At 39.4% G+C, this 7,489-nt stretch overlaps 1 pseudogene; it reads right to left on the reverse strand.

Moving 5' to 3' along the window:
• Positions 1-1,532: 1,532 nt before the first annotated feature.
• LOC110286222 lies at positions 1,533-2,658 on the reverse strand (annotated as a pseudogene).
• Between the last annotated feature and the right edge of the window lie 4,831 nt (positions 2,659-7,489).

The following is a 7,489-nucleotide window of genomic DNA, read 5'->3' on the forward strand; positions in this document are numbered from 1 at the left end:
CAACAGATTAACAGATAAATAGATTAATAGATTAATATTAATATTATAAATAGATTAATATATAATCTTGCTTCTTTCTGGCTATTATAAATAAGGCTGCTATAAACATATTGGCGCATATGTTCTTGTTATTTGTTGGAACATCTTTTGGGTATATGACCAGGAGTGGTATAACTAGGTCATTAGGTTATACTATGTCCAATTTTCTGAGGAACTGCTAGACTGATTTCCAGAGTAGTTGTGCCAACTTGCAATCCCACCAGCAATGAAGGACATACAGAGGTTATAGGCACAAGCCATGTCTTAACAGTTGACTGCTAACCTGGCTAAGACCCCATTGTGCTGGTGACAGGGCTAGCAGCTGTTGTATCTGGAGATGTCATACTGTTTCTCCACATCCTGGCCAGCATCTGCTGTCACCTGAGTTTTTGATCTTAGCCATTCTGAGTGGTGTGATGTGAAATCTCTGGGCCATTTTGATTTGCATTTCCCTGATGACTGGGGATGTTGAAGATTTCTTTAGGCACTTCTCAGCCATTCAATATTCCTCAGAGGAGAATTCTTTGTTTAGCTCTCTACCCCATTTTTAATAGGGTTATTTGATTTCTGTAGTCTAACTTCTAAAGTTATTTTACATATTGGATATTAGCCCTCTATTGGATGTAGGGTTGGTGAAATCTTTTCCCAATCTGTTGGTTGCCATTTTGTCCTATCAGAGTTAATTGAGTTTCTTCACATACAGACTTGTGATTTTCAAGTTTAAAGATTGACTTGATGGTCTTTCACAGGTTCCTTAGTTCTTCATTCCTTATCCTACTGACTCCTAAGACACAAAATATTCTAACATTCATCAATAGGAACTTCTTCTGTCTCATCAAAGCTACTTCTAATCTTTCTGGCAAATTTTTCACTTTAGATATTAGAATTTTAACTGCAGAATAAGCACAGTATTTTTTTTCATTATAATTCTTTTTTTAAAGCCACAAACCAGATTTGGTATAATATTTTATAAGAGCAGAAAACAAACCCAAGTAGTATACACTAACAACATACTACAATCCAGGGAAGAGGGCATGCAGAGGTTATAAGCACAAGCCAAGTCTTTACAGTTGACTGCTAACCTGGCTATGACCCCACTGTGCTGGTGACAGGAATATCAACTGTTGTATCTGGAAATGTCATACTCCTGCCCCAGGACTTACTTGCAGCAAAATACACAGGACACTTTTTTTTTTGTTTTTTTTTGTTTTTTTTTTTTTTTTTATCTTCACACAAGAGTAGGAGGCCATTCCCAGTGTTCAGTCATCACAAGGAGCAGAGGTGGACTTTTGCTGGCCTTGATGAGTTTTCCCAAAATACTTGTGCTTAAGCGTCAACTAACTTACAATATCCCATAATTTCTGGGTGAGAAAGGCTCCTTCAAAGGAAGAGATGTGGATTTCCATCAATCTCAGTGCCAGCTACAGCTCTGTTGATCACGACACAGGAGTGTGTGATGCCAGCAGCTAGCCCAAACTTAGGAGAACTATCCTTTATCCTTTGAGGCTCTTCGTTAAGATCTTGTTCCTATGAACACACTTGGGGTACAGAATGTTGTCTTCTGGGTGTGGGGGTGGAAATGTGCATGCTGGAAGCAAGAAGAGGGCAATCATTTTCCAGTTTTTATCAGGCACACAGGCTAGTCCATTGTGGAACTGCAGCCGAACCCAACCACTTGAGTTCCCAAGATTTTGTCCCATGATCCACACACCACATTTTCCCCATAGCACTGCCTCAAAATTTTTAGCATTGGCTGCAATTCTGGTCCAAGATGCCAACACTGCCTCAGAGGCAGATGTAGTCACATCTATGGTGCTTACTTCCTCATAGAGCATAGGAGAATCAATGAGGGCAGGTATATTCTCCTCTGGTACAGTGACGATTTCAAGGGGAACTGTTACCTGAGAATCTTCCTCCATTTGGGCTTCATTTTTGTTTTGTTTTGTTTTGTTTTGTTTTGTTTTGTTTTGTTTTGTTTTTCCAAGATGTCTTCAACCTGGCTTCTTTGGCTGAGTCAGGAATATTCTTCAACTTCGGCTGGCCTTTACTGCACAGCTTCATCTCTTGACACCATGCCCGCAAAACATCCCTGTAAATCAGATACACTGGAGGCAGATGTTGTGGAAAAGGAGGAACTGAAAACCTTCCTATGAGTGTGTCCTGGTGTCTCAGTATCTTGTGCTTATTTTTCCTTTGGTTTACAACCATTATCTTACTCTGATTTTTAAAATTTTGTTTTGTTTTGTTTTGGGGGATTGTTTTGTTGTTGTTGTTTCCCCTTTGCTTTAGTCTTGGCAGAAAACGTGCTCGGTTGACTAGACAAATGGCATCCCACTTCTTCCCTAGGCTCATCTGTGCTCCTATTCTTCTAGCAATTTCCATCCTGAGGTTAGATGAAACCACTGAAAGCCAAGTTTCCTCATTGTAGTTCTTAATGCCTTTTTTGTATTCTTAACTTCTTATGCTCTGTGTTGCTGGTTTGTTTTAGGTAATCAATGATATATAAAAGGGTTGATTTAGTATTTGCCTGGTTATGTCAATTTCTAAGGTAACTAGAGGAAGCATTCTGTCTGTTACTTTGCTCCATTCGTGGGAATACAGTTTCTCAAACTTCCCCATGATTTAAACATTTCTTTTGGTAAAAGGTAGACTTTAGAACACTGCAATGTAATAATTATATAAATTAAAGTTTGGGGTTTTAATTGTTTGTTTTATCATGTTGGCTTTCTAGTCATTAAACTCAATCAGTTTTCAAGTATGGATGAAACTTAATTTATTTTTTCTCATATATTGAGTTGAAATATAGACAAAAATTGAAATACCACACCTATGTTTGTAATAAATGTGGTTCCTACTCAGCATTCATATAGAAATTTTCTTTTACATGACTTTTAAAATTTTAATTTGTATTAGTGTACATTTATAGTATAAATAAAGAATTCTTATGAACTTTACACATCTGCTATACAATAACCATGAAAATTCTCTTAAATTCTCTCTCTCTCTCTCTCTCTCTCTCTCTCTCTCTCTCTCATATTCTATGCATTGAGCATATGATACCAAGCAATTTAAACTGATCTGTATCCCTTGTCTCTCTCTTTATCACACATTTTCCTCTCCATTGATCTCCTTCATCTTCCTTAACATACTTCATATAGATAAGAAAGCATTTAGTATTTATGTAACAGAATGTGGTGTTACTTAAAAATATGATAATCCTCCTTTCTACTTCTTTTCTGTATTTATTTGTCTTACTTTGTTATGATTAATTCCCTAATAAACAGGGATGTGCATTTACCTCTATTGTAATGTGACTTTCATTACTTTAGGTACATAATCATGATTGCTATAAAGGATAGTGAGGTAATTATTATTTTGTATTTTTAAGGGCTTTGATGGAGGTTAAATGCATGAACAAATGATGAAACAAACAATATAAGTATGCAGAAATTTGTAGAGTTTTAGGTACTATGAAGTTTAAAAGAAAAATAAAAAGCTGGGCGATGGTGGTACATGCCTTTAATCCCAGCAATTGGGAGGCATATACAGGCAGATTTCTGAATTCATGGCCAGCCTGGTCTGCAAAGTAAGTTCCAGGACAGCCAGAGTTACACAGAAAAACCCTGTCTTTAAAAATAAAGACAACAGCCTGGCGTGGTGGCGCACGCCTTTAATCCCAGCACTCGGGAGGCAGAGGCAGGCAGATTTCTGAGTTCGAGGCCAGCCTTGTCTACAAAGTGAGTTCCAGGACAACCAGGGCTACACAGGGAAACCATGCCTCGAAAAACAAAACAAAACAAAAAACAAACAAACAAACAAAAAACACACAACAAAAAACAAACAAAAGAAAAAAGAAAAAAGAAAAAAGAAAAAAGAAATGAAAAAGCAAAGTAATTGATAGAGACTGGGTGAGACTGAATTGTGACTATTTTTGCCTGAGCAGTAAAGAAAATTCCTAAGAAGGGTGACATCCTTGCTAACACGGCTCATAAGATTGAATTATTCACACAAATATTTTGGAGAAGAAATTTTGGAGCAGAGGGATATGAGGGGAAAATGGATCCTCTTTGGAATGTTTCTGTGGCTATAGTATAGATGGGAAGGTGGAGGGCATGTGGACTGGCAGGCATGGGCTAGGTTATGAAGTGCCTTCTATTTGTTATATGTGTGAGTGTGTAGCCTCCAACAAGTCTGAAGCAGGCTGAGCCAGACCTTGACTTTGTTGCCACTAAGGAGATTACTTAAGGTGGAGCTTGCCTCCCTGGATCACTCTATAGTTCAGCCATTGCTGCTGCTGCTACCTGCTGGGAGTTGGCCTAGCTATTCCAGAGACTACACATGGTCACCTGCAGCTGGGCTCCAAGGATGATTTGGTGGGAATGGGCTTCTCCCCTCCTTTATAAAGCATGTCTGCCATTAAAAATTTGAGCCTTGATCAGAATACTGTCTTGGTTGCATCTCTCTCTCTCTCTCTCTCTCTCTCTCTCTCTCTCTCTCTCTCTCTCGTCCACCTAGTTTCCTTTTCTTTCAGCTCCAAGATGCTTTTCAGGCTCAAATCTGGACATGAGAGCCGCAGGCCGGCCCCAACAATTTGACGAACCAACACAGGATCTGGGAATGGCAGAGGATGATGGAAGAATCATTGCTGGTAGGGAACTCCACAGATAGAAAATTCGTACTGGAGGAACACGAGAAGCAACGGGCAAAAAGGTTGCTTAGGTGTGTGGTATGGGCTAAGCTGGAACAGCGCTAAACCTGCACGCTGGATTCACTTAAGTTCAGCAGTGAGATATTGGTAACTAGGAACTCAACAGGCATTCAGTCTCGGCCGCAGCTTACAGAAGCTGCTTTTTAGGCAAGAGAAATAAAAGGGTTTAATAAAAGGGATTTAATAATCAGGCGGATTGGCCGCAGTCAGAAACTGCATCAGGGAGGAAAATGGACTTGTGAAACTCTCCCAGAGACAGAGAGAATCGGGGATGCCCTGCTTTATTCTCTCTGGGCCCTACAACAGAAGTTCTTCTGCCCTCTCTGTGTTTTTGTCTAAGGTCTTGTCTAATGTCTGGTGTTCAATTCATGTGTGTTCGTATGTAGTGATCTGAATGACTGAATGTTGTGTTTTCATGTTGGAAAATAAAGGCAGCTAAAACTTTATCTGCCAGTTTAACAAGAGGGTGGCCACATGTTTTAGCCAGGATCAGGCACAGCAGGAGGGCCCCCTGCTGGAAGAATCTGTTTTTGTTTGTTTGTTTGTTTGTTTGTTTGTTTGTTTGTTTTTAAGGGAGTCTGCAGCCTCATGGTTTTGGGGCGAAATAGCTGATAGATGTTTTTATCCTAAGAAAATTCTCTGCAATCATGATTATTGCATTTAGCTAATGACAAAGTGCTTTTTATTTTATAATTATAGATAGAAAAATTAAAATTCTTTGATTGGTCTAAATTTATAAGACTTGTGTAGTGGCTTCATTTGTTTTTTTACTGGTCTTAGAGGTGTAATATGCTCTGTGTGTCTTCATCATAGAGTACTAACATAAAGTTATTGTGTATGATCAAAAAGGTGTAACATTGGTTACTAGAAAGTTAGTTTTAAATTGGCAACTCAGGAGTCTATTCAAACATGTGGCATAAGTGGGCCAAAAAACTGGGCCTCCTAAGACGCTTCTAGCTGAGATAATATTTAATGTGATTCTTATCCTAGAAAGTAAGATTAAGATAAAATTTAAAGCAAGGTCTCCTTAATGAAGCATTAAAGCTTGCACTGTCATACATTCATAGGTATAAATTGACATCCAAATGTGGTAGTGAAGTTTTAATGTTGATTCTTTTTTTTTTTTTTTTTTTCTGATCAAGGCTCAAATATTTAATGGTGAAGGCACTTATAAGGGGGGAGAGGCCCATTCCCGCCAATTCATCCTTGGAGCCTGGAACCAGCTGCAGGTGATTATGTGCAGAATAGGGCATAGTCTCCGGAATAGCTCTGGGGCCTCTCAGCAGGTAGCAGTATCTTGAAGAGGAACAGAGACAGTGGCTGAACAATTGAGTGATCTAGGGAGGAAGGCTCTACCCTAGGTAATCTCCTTAGTGGCAGCAAGGTCAAGGTNTGACTCAGCCAGCTTCAGGCTGAGGGAAGGTTACAATTTCCTCCCTGTTATTAATATTAAAAAATAACTGGACTGAAGCATAAAATTTATTTATGCTCCATAGTCCTGTCTGGGAATGATGCTGGCTGGCAGCCGCACCTCTCTTATGAAATCGTAGATCTTCCCAAACCATCCAATTCTGTCTTGGAGGCTACTTGCAGCTAGTTTGTGTTATATTTCACACAAACATGGCTCTGTGGTGTGTTATCAACAGCCATGGCCTTTTGGCATGTACCTCTGTCTTAGATTGGTATGGTTCTGAGATCTGGGTGCCCGTCATTGACTGTCCGGCCCTCATTAGCACACCTTATTCCCAATTCAGACCAAAGCCACAATATGTACTTAGAATGTTTCTTGATGAAGATTAATAACTGCCACCTGCACTGTTGGAGGTGAGGCTGTACACCTGCTGCAGTCAGGCTGACCTGCTTGAGAAACAAGGGTGGGACATTGAAAAGCAACAGTATAAAAGCTTCTTTGGAGAAGTCCAGGTACTCCCATTCAGTTGCAAATTATCAACGATCAAGCTTAGGCTTAAAGCTCCAGTGTGGGGAAGGTGGCTTGGAGAATTGCAGAAAGGCTGCAGCTTCTCTGGGGGTGGAGGCTGTGCTCCAAATTAACTTTTCGGCTAAAGAGGATTTTTAGTCATCATCAAGGTTAGAGTCATACTTACTAGAAGATTCAGGATCTGTGTCCAGTTGACAAACTAATCTCCCAGGCAGCCATCATGCTCCATCTTCTTTTTGAGAAAAAACACAGGCTGAGCCCCTTCCCCAGATTAGGACCTGGTCCTTAGTTAATGGGTCCCGCCACTTTACCATGGCATAAGAACTAGAAGTAACTGGATGCCAGTGGCAATGCACTGAAGATTGACCTTTAACATCAGTTTGCAAAAAAATTTAGAANAAATAAAGCAAAAGCAAGATGTGCCTTTTGTGACCTTGGAGGATATAACTGCCCCTGTTTTGTCTTTAAAAGCCAATTTTTAAAAATNCGATGAGCACGTTCAACTATTCCTTGTCCCATGGGGTTATGAGGAATTCCAGTTTTATGTTTGATGCCAAAATCTTTACAAAATGAAGTAAAAGTTTTGGATGGCCCGTTATCTGTCTTAATAAGTTTAGGCAATCCCATGGAATTAAAGGCTTGTAGGAGATGATCAATTACATTTTTGAAGGCTTCTCCAGTATGCAGAGAAGCAAAAAGAAATCCTGAACAAGTGTCAATACAAACATGTATATATTTAAATTTTCCAAATTCTGCATAATGAGTTACATCCATTTGCCAAATATGATTAGGCATAAGACTTC

Source organism: Mus caroli, chromosome X, assembly GCF_900094665.2.
Source record: "Mus caroli chromosome X, CAROLI_EIJ_v1.1, whole genome shotgun sequence".
Lineage (NCBI taxonomy): Eukaryota > Metazoa > Chordata > Mammalia > Rodentia > Muridae > Mus > Mus caroli.